Source organism: Lynx rufus, unplaced genomic scaffold (genome assembly GCF_022079265.1).
Source record: "Lynx rufus isolate CCGP_SWC_20201006 ecotype Redwood Valley unplaced genomic scaffold, mLynRuf1.p SCAF_12, whole genome shotgun sequence".
Lineage (NCBI taxonomy): Eukaryota > Metazoa > Chordata > Mammalia > Carnivora > Felidae > Lynx > Lynx rufus.
Window position 1 is genome coordinate 13,761,105 of NW_025814826.1, and position 14,347 is coordinate 13,775,451.

Genomic DNA, 14,347 nt, shown 5'->3' on the forward strand with positions numbered 1-14,347 from the left:
GATGTTAAAGAATGGTCCCTTAATGTTCCTTATGTTCCTCTGGGTCTACTAAATCTAGAGAAAAACTCAGCAAATGGAGTAATCCTCTTTCTAATTCTGAATATCTTACTAATCGAGACCCTCTGCAGGGCGCCTGAGTGGCTCAGTGGGTTGGGCATCAAACTCTTGATTTTGGCTCAGGTCATGATCTCAGGTTCACGAGTTCGGGCTGTGTCGGGCTCCTCGAACTGATGATATGGCGTCTGCTTGGAATTCTCTCTCTCCCCCTCCCACCGCCACATGCTGTCTCTTAGTCTCTCAAAATAAATGAATAAACTTAAAAAAAAAAAAAAAAAAGACCTACGGGAACCCGGGCCCTTCGCCACCTGAGGCTCCATGACTTGGCGGCACGTGTATGTCTCCGTGGGGTTGGCTGGTCTGAGGGCCTGAGGGCCTGGGCTCATCCTGCCAGGCAACGTCACCCGTCTGCCTGATGAAATTAGGAAATTAGCATGTGCCGTGCTGCCGTGCTCCCTAGTTCTCCTTGCCTTCCCACTTCTTTCTCAGCCTGAATACTTTTGGCTCGCTTGCTTGCGTTTTTAAAAAAGTTGACGTCTTTATTTTGAAAAGAGAGCACGCACAAGTGGGGCAGGAGCAGAGGCAGGGAGGGAGAGAATCTCAAGCAGGCTCTGTGCTGTCCGCGCAGAGCCCGTTGCGGGGCTTGATTTCATGAGCCGCGAGGTCATGACCTGAGCTGAAATCGAGAGTCCCACGCTTTACCGACCGAGCCTCCCGGCTGCCCCCCCTTCTTTCCCTTCAGGGAGCCTGAACACCGCGTCCAGTGTTGGCTAAGCGTCCGACTCTCGTTTTCGGCTCAGGTCGTGAGCTCGTGGTTTCGGGAGTTCGAGCCGCGCATCGGGTTCTGTGCTGGCAGTGCGGAGCCCGCTTGGGATTCTCTCTCTCCTCCCCTCTCCCTGCCCCTCCCCTGCTCATGCTGTCTCTCAAATAAATAAATAAACTTAAAAAAGATTTTTTTTTTTTAAACACCGACTGAGCCTCCCAGGTAGGTGCCCCTCTTTCTTTCTTTTAAACTGAAGTGACATTCACAACACATAAAATGAGCCATCTTAAGGTGAACATTTCAGTAGTATTTAGTACATTCACAGTCTATACAACCACCCCGTCTTTCTAGTTTCAAAACCCCAAAGGAGACCCTCGACCTATTCCGCAGTTAACTTCCCATTAGCCCCTCCGCCCAGCCCCTGGTGACCATGAATCTGTGTTCTCTCTCTATGGATCTCCCTGTTCTGGACGTCGCATATAAATGTCCTCATACGACAGGTGGCCTTCTGTGGCTGGTTTTTTTTATTTCAGCATGTTTTCCAGGTCCCTACACGTCGTAGTGGATATCGGCACTTCATTCCTTTTCCTGCCTTAACACTCCACTGCACGGGACTACCACGCTTCGCTTGCCCCTTCCGTCACTGATGGACATCTGGCCTGTTTCCGCCTTTCGACAATCAGGGCCGCTGCCGCCACGAATAAGTGTGTACGTGTACGTGTATCAGACTCGCTATCCAAGAGTACGTGTCCACAGCCTAGCTCTGATTTTCCCACATTTAAATAACAAAAACATCCTTTCGGTGTTTTGTTTAAAAATTACCCAAAGGCACCTGGGTGGCTCTGTCGGTTAAGCGTCTGACTTCGGTTCAGGTCATGATCTCATGGTTCCTGAGTTCCAGCCCCAGATCAGGCTCTCTGCTGTCAGTGTGGAGCCTGCTTCAGATCCTCTGTCTCCCCCCCCCCCTCTCTGCACCTCCCCTGTGCTCTCACTGTCTCTCAAAAATAAATAAGCATTCAAAAAATGACTAAAATTGTATATGCACATAGTTTCCAAAAAGTCGAATAGTATGGCAGGCTCATAATAAAAGCAACCATCCCTTCGTCCTGCCTTTCCCCACCTCACAAGCTACTCCCCAGAGTTCTCAGTCCTGCCTTCACCCCTCGTTGGTGCCTGCGTCCACGGTCAACCTCCAGCTCTCATGGGAGGACGCGTGGAGGCTGGACCCCCGGTGGGGCAGTGTTGAGAGGCGATGCGGAGGCCGGCCCCACACCTGCAGCCCACCTTCTGTGGTGACCTCAGCTCACCGGTCATGGACATCACACTCTGCCAAGTCCACGTAATATTGGCACTTCTTACTGCCAATCCCTTTGCCTTGTTTCCCTTGTGTGTTTGTAAATTTTATTCCTTTAATGGTATTTATCAAGATTTGGGGGAAGGAGATAAAGGCATGTGTTCAATGCACCTTGTTTACCCAGAAGTCCAGTAAGTTCCTTTAAAAAAAGTTGTCAGAGCACCTGGGTGACTCAGTTGTGCGTCCGACTCTTAATTTCGGCTCAGGTCATGATCCTGGGTCGTGGGATCGAGCCCTGTGTTGGGCTCCGTGCTGTCAGTGCATGGAGTCTACTTAAGATTCTCTCTCTCTTTCTCTCTCTCTCTCTCTCCCGCCCCCCCCCCACCCCGGCTTTCTCCCTCCCTCCCTCTGCCCCTCTCCACTCACATTCGTTTTCTACAAAAAAAAAAAAAAAAAAAAAAAAGGTCTTCCTTTATAACTTGTTAAAATGCAGGGTTTGCTGCAGAAAACATAAAGAAAAGGTGAAGAATTAAAAGTACTCTCCAAGTGTGGTTCCCCGTGAAGCCAACTCTGAGACAAGATTTGGGTGCAAGTAATTTTGGGGGACAATGCTCCCAGGAGCACAGAGAGGGCATGAAGAAGTGAGACGGGGAGAGGAGGAGAGGAAGCTAACGAAGGTGTGCTGGGAGTCTTACTGCTCTGGGTACCCCGGGGCTCATTCCCACGGAGCCCCCCCCAAAAAAAAACTGACAAGGATGCACCCCAGCAAAAGGTGACTTCTGTCACTGGTGGGAGTTGCTCTGGGGACATCAGCTCCCTGGCAATGCAGCCTTCCCTGGACACCACCAGACAGGCCATGAGGCAGAGTCGCGCGGAGACCTGTGGCCTGGGATCAAAGACTCCAGGTGATGATCTGGGGGTGGGGACCAGGGCACCAGAAGCATCCGCTCAAATGACCTAGCATCTTAGCACCCAGAGAAAACAACTCAGCACCTTGCTGTATTGCTGTCCAGCTTCTTTCTCTGATTGCACACACGCGTGCCCTCTTGTGAAAAGGAAGTCACACTGTGCCCATCGCTTGTTTTCCAATAAATGGTCCGGTGTTGTTACATAATCTCCTTAGTCGTCGTGATCGGGAGTGTAGCCCAGGGGCCTCGCTGTCCAGTTCACACATTGGCTCTGCCACTTGCCAGCAGGGATTGGAGCCCCTCATCCGGGTTCCGCATCTATAAAACGGAAGTAATAATCGCCCCGCCTCGTAGGGTGGCGCGGAGGGTGAAATACACCGTGACGAGTGAAGTTCTTAGGCGTTTACTTGGCACAAGGTGAATTAAATGTTACCTCACTGATTTCCTCCCTAATTTTTTAATCCCGTGTAGTACTTCATTGTGTGGATGTGCTAAAATGTATCTACTCATCTCCTTCTGATGACTAGCTCTGTAAATAATTGCGGCACAATAACCCAAACTCAGTTAAGGGGCGCCTGGGTGGCTCAGTTGGTTAAGCGACCGAGTCTTGATTTCAGCTCAGGTCATGATCTCACGGTTGTAAGATCAAGCCCTGGGTCGGGCCGAGCTGGGCACGGAGCCTGCTTGGGATTCTCTCTCCCCTTCTGTCTCTCTGTCTCTGTCTCTGTCTCTCTCTCCCTCTGTCCCTCCCCCACTCATGCATATGTGTGTGCGTGCGCGCGTGCTCTCTCTCTCTCCCCCTCTCTCTCTCTCACACACACACACACACACACACACACACGAAAGGCTCAGTTAACATTCTTACAGCTAAATCTTTGGACACATAAGCAATGATCTCTTTAGAATATATTCTTAGAAGTAGAAGTACTTGTTCATAAAGGATAGGCATTTTTAAAGATTCTACGTATGTAATTTCCTCCAGAAATGCACCATTTTATATTCCACCTAGACCTTGATCGCATTCGGTTTTCTGTCCTGGATTACCAGCAATGAAAATTTTTATTAAAAAAATTTTTTTTGGCAACTTGATGGGCCGTTCTCAAATCTTGTGTTTCAGTGGCACTTAGTAAGTCCTTTTCCCCCTCATTGCATTGAAATGCTTTAATTTCAGATGGCAAAATTTGTGCATTTTCGGGCCTGTTTCTGATATTTTTATTGTGTCACAGATTTCTACATTTCTGTTACCACCACCCCTCAGAACACCCAAAATTCTATTGGAATTTTTGAAACTTGGGTTTAATGTATAGTTTAATTTGGGGAAAAGTTGATATTGTTGTGATATTTAATGTTCCCATCCAGGAAAAATATATGTCTATCTGTGCAACAAGGACTTTTTTTTTTAATGTTTATTTATTTTTGAGACAGAGAGCACGAGCAGGGGAGGGGCAGAGAGAGGATTGGAGGTAAGCTCCTCACTGACAGCAGAGAACCTCATGTGGGGCTCGAACTCATGAACTCATGAGATCACGACCTGAGCCGAAGTTGGACACTTAACCGACTGAGCCACCCAGGTGCCCCCTAACAAGGACTTTTAAGGTAATGATATTCATTCTAGAAATAGAATTTTGAGGAGCTCAATTCGTTTTCAAAACCTAAAATTAATCTCACTTCTGAATTTTCAAATTCAGTGCAATTTAGGGAGGAAATTTCTGCCCATTTTGCTATTTGACCAATCTAAGGCACTGCGCAATTTCTACTAATTTTTTATCATTTCTAGTCTACTTTTACTTTTCAACCGCTTATTTTCTCTTCTACACATCGCTTAATTCTTTGCCCTAACAAATAGCCTTTCTCTTCTTTTAGCTATAAAATGTCATCCAAAAATAAACAGCAAATATTCCCTCTGTATGCGTTTGATCCAATTCAATATGAGTGAACATTCAGCAACTACTATTTGCCAAGTAAATACAGTAACATCATATTAATATGCTACTTGATAACACCATGTGATATTCTTTCATATGGAGCGTCCAAATTATTGAAAAATAATGACTACTGGAGTCCTTGCTTGTGGCTTAATAATCACGTTTTCCACATAGTATTCTTCCCAGCAGGCTGGCTCTTGTTGGTTTCTTTGAACCTTGTCCTCAAGACAAATTGCACTTGATTGGCTCCATGGTCTACTCCTTCGTTAGAAAAGCTGTACAGACGTGTTCTTTCTGCAGGCCGCCTGTGTAGTGCCCTAGCCCTTCTTTCTCCGGCCTGTTTTGGTGCCTCCTTCCAAGCTTCTCAGCCCCCTGGGCCTGACTGCCTGCCCTTCCCTTCCTCAAGCTTCCTGCTGGGTCCCTGGGCTGTTTCTTGTAGCACAATGCGAAAGAGCAAAAAATTGGGAACACCTCAAGCCTATCGATATGGGAATTTTCAAGTAAAATTTTAATCTATTCTGCAACTGACTAGCAGTGCGATCTTGAGCAAGTACTTAACCTTTCTGTAACCTAGTTTCCTTGATAAAAGTGGGGATACCAGTAATACTCCATGAGATCATTGATGAAATGGCCTGATTTTTATGAAACACCAGAAGAGTGCTTCATGAACAGTTAGCAGTATATGCTTGTTCAGTTAATAAGAAGGAAAAAAAGAAAAAAGATTGTGGGATACTAAACAATGGCAATATAAATCAGATATATGTATATGTATATAATATATTATTTAGTAAAACTAATATATAAATCTATGCAAAACATATTGTTAACTAAAAAGTGTGATGCAGAATAATATACATATTACAATCATATGCATATATACACACATATGCACATTATAAACGTATGTATCCCACACACAGAGGAAATTATGTAGAGAAATACGAAATTATGTAGAGAAATACCTCCCAACTTTGGACTATGATAACTAGTTTCTGGAAGGAGAATTTTATCTTTAATTTTATCTTCTATACTGGTTGAATTTTTAAATAATAATATTACATTAATATAGTATTTGTATTAATGAAAATTATATTAATAGAAAAAATCAGCAAACGGTATGAACAGACAATTCACAAAAGAAGAAATACAGATAGTTTCCAAGCATATGAAAAGATGGCCAAGATCAGTCAAATATAAGTTGAAACAAAGAGATACCACTTTTGTCCGTCAAATGGGCAAAAAATAAAAATGCTTCATAACATCCAGGATTAAGGATCTACTTGTTCATAAAATGTTGAAGGATTTAAAATGGGGAAATCATATATATGAGTGTGTGTGTGTTTGTGTGTGTGTAAAATGACCAGATGATAACAATTTTATTCTTCTGACTCTCTCCTACAAAAATTATAGCATAAATATATAAAGGTGAATATGTAGAATATTTACCTAAACGTGATTTTTAAAGCAAAATTGCTTGCATTTCCACACTAGGAAAAGGGATAAGTTAGGGAATATATTACAGGCCATTTAAAAAATAAGGTTTTGGGGTACCTGGCTGGCTCAGTCAGTACAACATGTAACTCTCAATCTAGGGGTTGCGAATTGGAGCTTCATGTTGGGCATAGAGATTATTTAAAAAGAAAATCTTAAAAAAAAAAAAAAAACACAAAGGGGGCACCTGGGTGGCTCTGTGGGTTAAGTGTCCAATTCTTGATTTTGGCTCAGGTCATGATCTCATAGGGTCGTGAGATCAACCCCTGAGTCCAGCTCTGAGCTGACAACATGGAGCCTGCTTGGGATTCTGTTTCTCCCTCTCTCTCTGCCCCTCCCCCGCATATGCACACTTGATCTCGTTCTCTCTCTCTCTCTCTCAAAAATAAATAAAAACTTAAAAAACAAAAAAGAAATACGGGACATCTGAGTGGCTCAGTCAGTTAAGCGATTGACTCTTGATTTCAGTTGAGGTCATGATCTCATAGTTCATGAGTTCGAGCCCCACATGGGGCTCTGTGCTGACAATGCAGAGCCTGCTTGAGATTCTCTCTCTCTCTTCCTCTCTCTCTGCCTGTCCCCAGCTTGTGCACATGTGCTCTCTCTCTCTCTCGCTCTCAAAATAAATTTTTAAAAAAGTTAAAAAAAAAAGAAACTTAAAAAAAAAGTTTTTATGCACTAAGCTGAAAAATCCATAATATAAAGAAAAAAATTTAGGCTACAGAACAATATTTATGGTAAGATCCCATTTTTTGTGAAAATAATGACAAAAGCAGAAAATCCTACTTCAGTGTAAATATGCTTGCAAAGCCTGGAAAAAATGATGTCACCAAGTTTACACGTGAACTGAGTGATGACCAAGGCAGGGGGTGGGAGGCAGGAGAAATGATGTTTCCATTACACAAGTGTGCATGGCTTATCCCGGTTTCTGTGAGTTGCTGTTGCTCCTGAATTTTAAAAGTTGTAGGTGTTGTTTTTTTTTTTAAATCACCATTTTAATTAACAAATATACGTGCAACTATATTTTTATAAACGACAGCATTAAAAAACAAATGTGGGGGAGGGGTATGGGACCGTCAAATTTGTTGTGAACTTAAAAGTGCTCTAAAAAATAAAGTCTGTGTTTTAAAGTCAAATGCCCAAGAAGTTGTGTTAAAAAGTTTTCGTAGCTTTGTGTTGTGATGTGAATTACAGATTCCCAAACTGACGGACTCCTATCAAGAAATAAGTTGCATGCGACCTAGTATTGTAAGACAAAATGTTACGCTGCATTTTTTTTCCTGCATTCAAAATTTTACATAAAGGTAAGAGTTTCTTAAGAGAAAAATATAAGCGTTAAACATACTGTTATCATACGATCCTATAGCAACTCTCATTAGTGGTTTCCCATGTGAGGTGAAAATTTGTTTACACAAAAACCTGCGCACAAAAATCTATAGCAGCCTTGTTCACGATTGCCAAAACTTAGAAGCAACCAAGATGCCCTTTAATGGATGAATCGAACCACAAATGTGGTCCATCCAGAGAATGGAAAATAGCCCTAGAGAGAAATGAGCTATTAAGCACAAAAAGACATGTAGAAGCCTTAAATTCGTACCACTGAGTTAAAGAAGACAATCCGGAAAGGCCACACATTGTATGGTCCCAACTATATGACATTCTGGAAAAGGCAAAAACTGTGGAGACGGTGAGATCAATGGTCAGGGTGCCCGGGGGGCTCGGTCGGTTGGGCATCTGACTTCCACTCAGGTCATGATCTCACTGTGGCTTTGAGCCCTGCATTGGACTCTCTACTTTTTCAGATCCTCTGCCTCCCTTTCTCTCTTCCCCTACCCCACTCATGCTCTCTCTCTTTCTCAAAAATAAAATACACATACAAAAAAAAAAAAAAAAAAAAAAAAGGTCATTGGTCGCCGGAGGTTAAGCGGGAGGGAGGACTGAACCGGCAGAGCACAAGGGATTTTTAGGGCAGCGAAATTTTTCTGTGTGATACTACGGGGTGGATACGTGTCATGATACATTTGTCAAAACCCACAGAAGGTGCGCCACAAAGAGCGAGGCCTTATGTAAGCTGTTGACTTTAGTTAATAATCACGCATCAATATGGATTCATCGATTATAACAAATCATCAACCAATGAAAAATGTTAGTAACAGGGGAAATTGGGACGCATGAGAGCACATACCAAAACTTTTATCTACACCTCAAACTACTTTGAAAAGTCTATTAATTAAAAAAAAAAAAGTGTAAAGATTGCAGTTTATGCTTCCCACCGGATGTCCTGATAGGAGAGCCAGAGGCAGAGCCCCAGTCATTTACCACGGCTCAGGCGCCCCCTCGGTTCGGAGGCGTGTTCAGATGCTGGAAGAATGAAGAACGAAGCCTGCAAATAAATGGCAAACAGATTTAGCTGGTTTCTTTGCATGAACAGAAACCCCGTCAAAAAATTAAAATCACGCTCCTCTCTGTTCCTCAAGATCCCCTTCGCCTCCCCACACCTCTTACACTTTTGCTCACGTCTGGACCGAATTCGATTGTCAGACTCGGCCTCTGGAGTCCCGATGACACCCGGACGGGAAGTCCTTCTGCCGGGCCGGCTGGCCAGGCCTCTGATCAGTCCTGGGCATGGCTAGGTGGCTGGGACTAAAGGCACGTCCACCTTGGTCCCCCCTGGTGCCCAGAGGACTTCCGCTTCTGTTGGCTTCTCCCTGTTCATTTGCCTGGACTTCTGTGTCCCGATTTCAGACTCAGTTCCCGCAGTTCCCCTAAGTTCAAGAGGGCAGGGGACGGTTTGTTCAGTGTTTCGTTCTCTGATGTATGCCTCACACCTGGAACGATGCTTCATTCATTAAACAACAACAAAAAAGTGTTGAAGATACTTGGAAAAAATTAATGGAGGAATAAAAAAAGGAAAAATATAGACTCATATTTTTCCATTACCTGTTCTCTTTTGGAAAAGGCTCTCTTTTCCTCCGAGATTCTGTCCTTTTTACTTTTTTTGGTGTTAAAATGGCTTTTCTCAAGTAACAGCAGTCGCCTTTGTGGGAAAGACATTTACTTTGCCCTGTCATCCTTTGTACCTTTTGGGATTACCAATTCAGAAATAAATAAAGACAAATTTAAAATAATTGAAGTCCCCCCCCCCAAAAATAATTGAAGTCCTTGCCGTTAGGATGGCAATTTTTAAAATGTCCATAATTGGCAAAATAAAAAAAATTTAATTGTAATCTGTTGATTTCCTAAATTTGTTGAATTTGGTGCTTTCAAATTAAGAGCAAACCCCCCCCCCCCGATCCCAAAGCATGGAGTACGACTTGGCACCGAAATATTTGGTGAATGAATGAACAGCTCTGGTCTGAAATGCTTGAGGTCAGTGTTATAGACTTCACAACAGTAAAAATGGCTGTCATGACACCGTTAAAGGCTTTTGTCACCTGTCACTGTACTCTAACAACAACTTCCTGATTGCTTTCTCCACAGCTAGGTTAATTCTTTAAAAAAAAAAATTTTTTTTTAATGTTCATTTATTTTTGAGACAGAGAGAGACAGAGCATGAAGGGGGGAGGGGCAGAGAGAGGGAGACACCGGAATCCCAAGCAGGCTCCAGGCTCCTAGCTGTCAGCACAGAGCCCGACGCAAGGCTCGAACCCACGAACCAGGAGATCATGACCTGAGCCGAAGCTGGACGCCCAACCGACTGAGCCACCTAGGCGCCCCATAAGTAGGTTAATTCTTACACACACACACACACACGCAGCCCACATGGGGGGGCTGCTCTGGTCAGGCTGGGAGGGGTGGAGCCCTCCTGGGGTCTTGCCACCTATGGCAGTGGATTACAGGTGAGGCTGCCCGGGTCGGAATGTCTGGGATTGGTTCCAAACCCAGGTTCCAGGGCCATGCACTCAAAATCGGAGTTGGGGGTAGCCGGGTATGTGGTTGGAAGACACCCTGTGAGCCCCTCCTACTCCTCTGCCCTCTCCCCCTGACTTGGACCTCCTCCAAAGGCCACCTCTTCCTCATCTCAGGATCCCCAGGTCTGGCGGAATGTGGCCTTATTTGGAAATGACATCGTTGCAGGTGAGGTCGTACTGGAGTTGGAGGAGAGGGAGCTTAATCCATTGAGGAGACGGGCCCCCGGGAGAGCGCATTGTGGCCCCCAAGGCGGAGACTGGGCCGGGCAGCTTCAAGCCAAGCAGGAGCCACAGAAGCTAGGAAGAGGCAAGGAAGGGTTGTCCCCAGAGGCTCAGAGGGAGCGTGGCCCTGCCCATACCTGAGTTTCAGACTTCCGGCCTCCAGAACCAGGGGACACCCTCTCCTTTAAGCCGGCCAGTCTGTGGTACTTGCTTGCGGCAGCCCTAGGAAGCGAGTACAGATTGATTCTAAATGCAATACTTCCCCACTGGGTGACAATTGCACCCCCCACACTGTTGTTTTGTTCTGTTTCTACCACGAAGGTGATAACATAATTTGAACTAGGCGTCTTGATCCAGCCCTGGAGGGAAGTACTTTTTTATCTGCACACCTCCCCCCAAATCTTTCTGTTTCCCGGAAATCTATCCCAAAATTAATACACAAGGGGGTAAAATATAGAATACGTAAGGGGTTCCCACTTCACCAGGTGTGGCACTCTCGGTTTATCTTCATTTGGGGGTGCTCTAAGTCAGGTTTCTCACATCGGGGTTGCCCTTGGTCCCCTGAACACCTTGAGCTCACGGCCCATCCAGGTCCCGTGGGAAAGACTGGGCTCCTTCAGAAGAGAGAAGGGGACCCGGGACAAGCACGAAACGGGTTTCCCAGACCCGGGTGTGAATCAGGGGAAAACACTGCCAGCTCTGGGACACGCTCTCAAACAGTGATGCAGGGGGCGATATCCCTTCTCAGGGTTGTTTATTTTTATTTCCCTGGTCTTATCTTTTGGACTTGAATTCATCCTGAGACGAAGAAACGGTTAAAAGGCCTTGCACGAAATCGTAAGAGATTTTGTTGTCAGCTCCACAGCCGCCGGTTTGCCAGCGCCTCTGATTTCTCTCCGGGGTTTTAAAGCTCTTTCCAAGTCCAGATGCCCTAAACATTGAAAGATGCTATAATTGGGGCGCCTGGGTGTCTCAGTCGGTTCAGCAACTGACTCTCAGTTTCGCCTTAGGTCATAATGACGCAGTCTCATGAGCTTGAGCTCCGCATCAGGCTCTGTGCTGAGAGTGCAGAGCCTGCTTGGGATTCTCTCCCTCCGCCTCTCTCTGCCCCTCCCCTCCTCACACTGTCTCCGTCTCTTTCAAAATAAAGAAGTAAAAATAAATAAATAAATAAAATTGAAAATTAAAAAAATTAAAAGATGCTATAATAATAATTATTATTATTATAATTACAAATTACCACTGTTAGAGGAAAACTACATCTTTTCACTTGTCAAATATCTATTAAAGCAGAGAAAGTTATTTTGGGACACCGTAGCCACCTTCTAGGAGTGACGGGGAGGGGATAAAGCGTATTTTACGTTAGCATTTGACAATGTGAGAAATACATTTCATCAGACTGAGAAGAGCCTTACCAATATATCAGAAGCATGTACCTCGAATTAAGCTTCCGTTCCTTCTGAGGACACAGAGTTAAATTTCACCGGAACCTCCCCCTTCCATCAAAACCAGAAGTGCGTGACATTGACGTGGCCACGCCCTCCGGGGGGGGGAGCTCCTTGTGCAGGTCACTCTTGCCCTCTGCACAAGCCAATGATTGTATTTCTTCAGTGGGCTTTATTACTGTGAAGAAAACCTTTTTATTACTGCCACGTGATTTGACACTAAAAATTATTAAAAAGAACTTAACAAACAAAGCCATGACCAAAAAAAAAAAAAAAAAAAAAAAACAACCAAACGTGTTGTGTATGGATCATTTTTATGCCTGGGACCAACTTTATTATTTTTGGAACTATTACAAGACTTCTGTTAAACATGTTGAATGTTAAGAGGAAACAGACTCTTGGCAAACGTGGAAAACCAATTATAGAAAACGTCTCTGCGACAGCTAGAGAGAAACACGGGGAAAGGACAGAGGAGAACCTGGTCCTTCCCCTCCTCTCACTCCCGAAAACACACAGACGATGCAGTTGCCTTGAAAAGAATATGACTGTGACATCATCGTCGTTGTTTTTGTGTTTACAGGCGAAAAACAGTAAAGTGATACTTCTCAGTTCAATCTACTTATGCAGTAGAGGACAACATAGGACTACTTTTCTTAAGGCAAAATACATAAAATACATAACCTAAAAAATGTTATACAACACGAAAACCTTCAGCACTAACCAAGAAATCAACTTACCTTAAATTGTAAACAGCTGAATTAGAAATATTAATGTACTCAAGTTTTGAGGGCATATCTGTTTATACAGTGTAGCAAAAGCATGCTATCATGGAAATGTTAATGAAAGGGTATAATTTCATCTACATAAATATTGACAAGATTGAAATGAATGAAGCTTCAATTTTGAATTGATGAAATTTTGAAAAGCTAGACAGCCGATCTGGAAAAAGAGTCAACAGAGGAAATGAAACGTTTTCAGTTTGTATTGACCGTTCTTTCATCACGTTCTCCCGTGTGTTCGTCACTGTGCTAAGCACCTATGTGTGCGGATGCATAAGACATGCTCTCCGACCTCAAGGAACTTCCAGTTTTAGGGCAAAGCCCTTGTAAAGGCAATAACAGAGGCAGCCCACGTGGAAGGAACTGAGGAAGTCTTGAGAGAGTATTTCTGACATAAAGAACAGCATACTCTGGGGGCAAAGTGTGTGTGGGGAGGGGTGGGGGGGGGATAGTTGGTTGTGTGAGAGTAAAAACATGCAGAAGGGAAAGGCCACAGATGAATCTGGAGGTGTGGGTAGGAGCCGGGCCATGATGGATGTCTGGGGCAGGCACCATCAAAGGAGGAAAGGCAAGGCACATTCCCTGGGACTTTGGAAAAGACTCTTAAGAAGTGTGGGCAGAGTGAAAAGAATCAGCGAGGTAAGGCTTCGGGGGACAGCCGCCGTGGGAAGCCATCACCCCCCCCCCCAGGCTGAGGGGTTAAAGAAAGATGGCACACGCCGGAACCGGTCGTGTGCTGGAACCCAGGAAGAGAGGGTGGCCACCTGTCGAGTGTGAAGAACTAGGAAGACAAATGAGTAGGTGCTTCCGGTTAGATTTAAAGTAGTGTCACACTTTTGTAAGATGGTTAAATATTTAGCCTTGACAAATATCAGATGGCAAGAGCTTAGTTATGGGACATTGTAAAAACAGAATAATAAAAAGACAACCACTGGCTAATGAGGCCAGTCTTCAGTCAGGTCTGCGGAGCCATCTTCCCTGCCCCGACTGGCCCCTTAGGTATTAACACTCTGATTGCAGGTGCACCTGTCGTGTCCCCTGATGGCAGTGGGACATGGTGGATAGGGCTGGCCCGATGCTGTCCCGTCCCCCAGGCTGCTCTGTCAGCCTCCCTGTCAGTGTTTTACTGGAGATGGAGAGGCACTTGTTGGCCAAGGACAAAGAGCACTGGGTGCTGGCTGTGGGGTGGGTGGGGGCGGAGGACGGCTGAACACAATCCTTTTATCCCTCTCAGTCCCCGGAACCTCAAATCCTAACTCTGATCCTTAATCACAGAAGTTAAACAGACTTAGCCAACTCAATTTTCAGTGATAATGAGCATCAGAAATCACACGGATTAATGAGTCGAAAACGATCCCCTTCAGAATAATTTTATTTCTGATTTCTTAACCCTCCTGATACGGGCACTGTGAATAAGCAATGACAGGGACTGATTTGAGGCTGACTGTCCCTTTTCCCCTGTCTTTGGCAGAGCCACAGATGGGCCCAGCACTGGCTACTACCTGTAGAAGCAGGCCTAAAGAGGCCAAGGAAAACGGGAGGGGCAGAGACC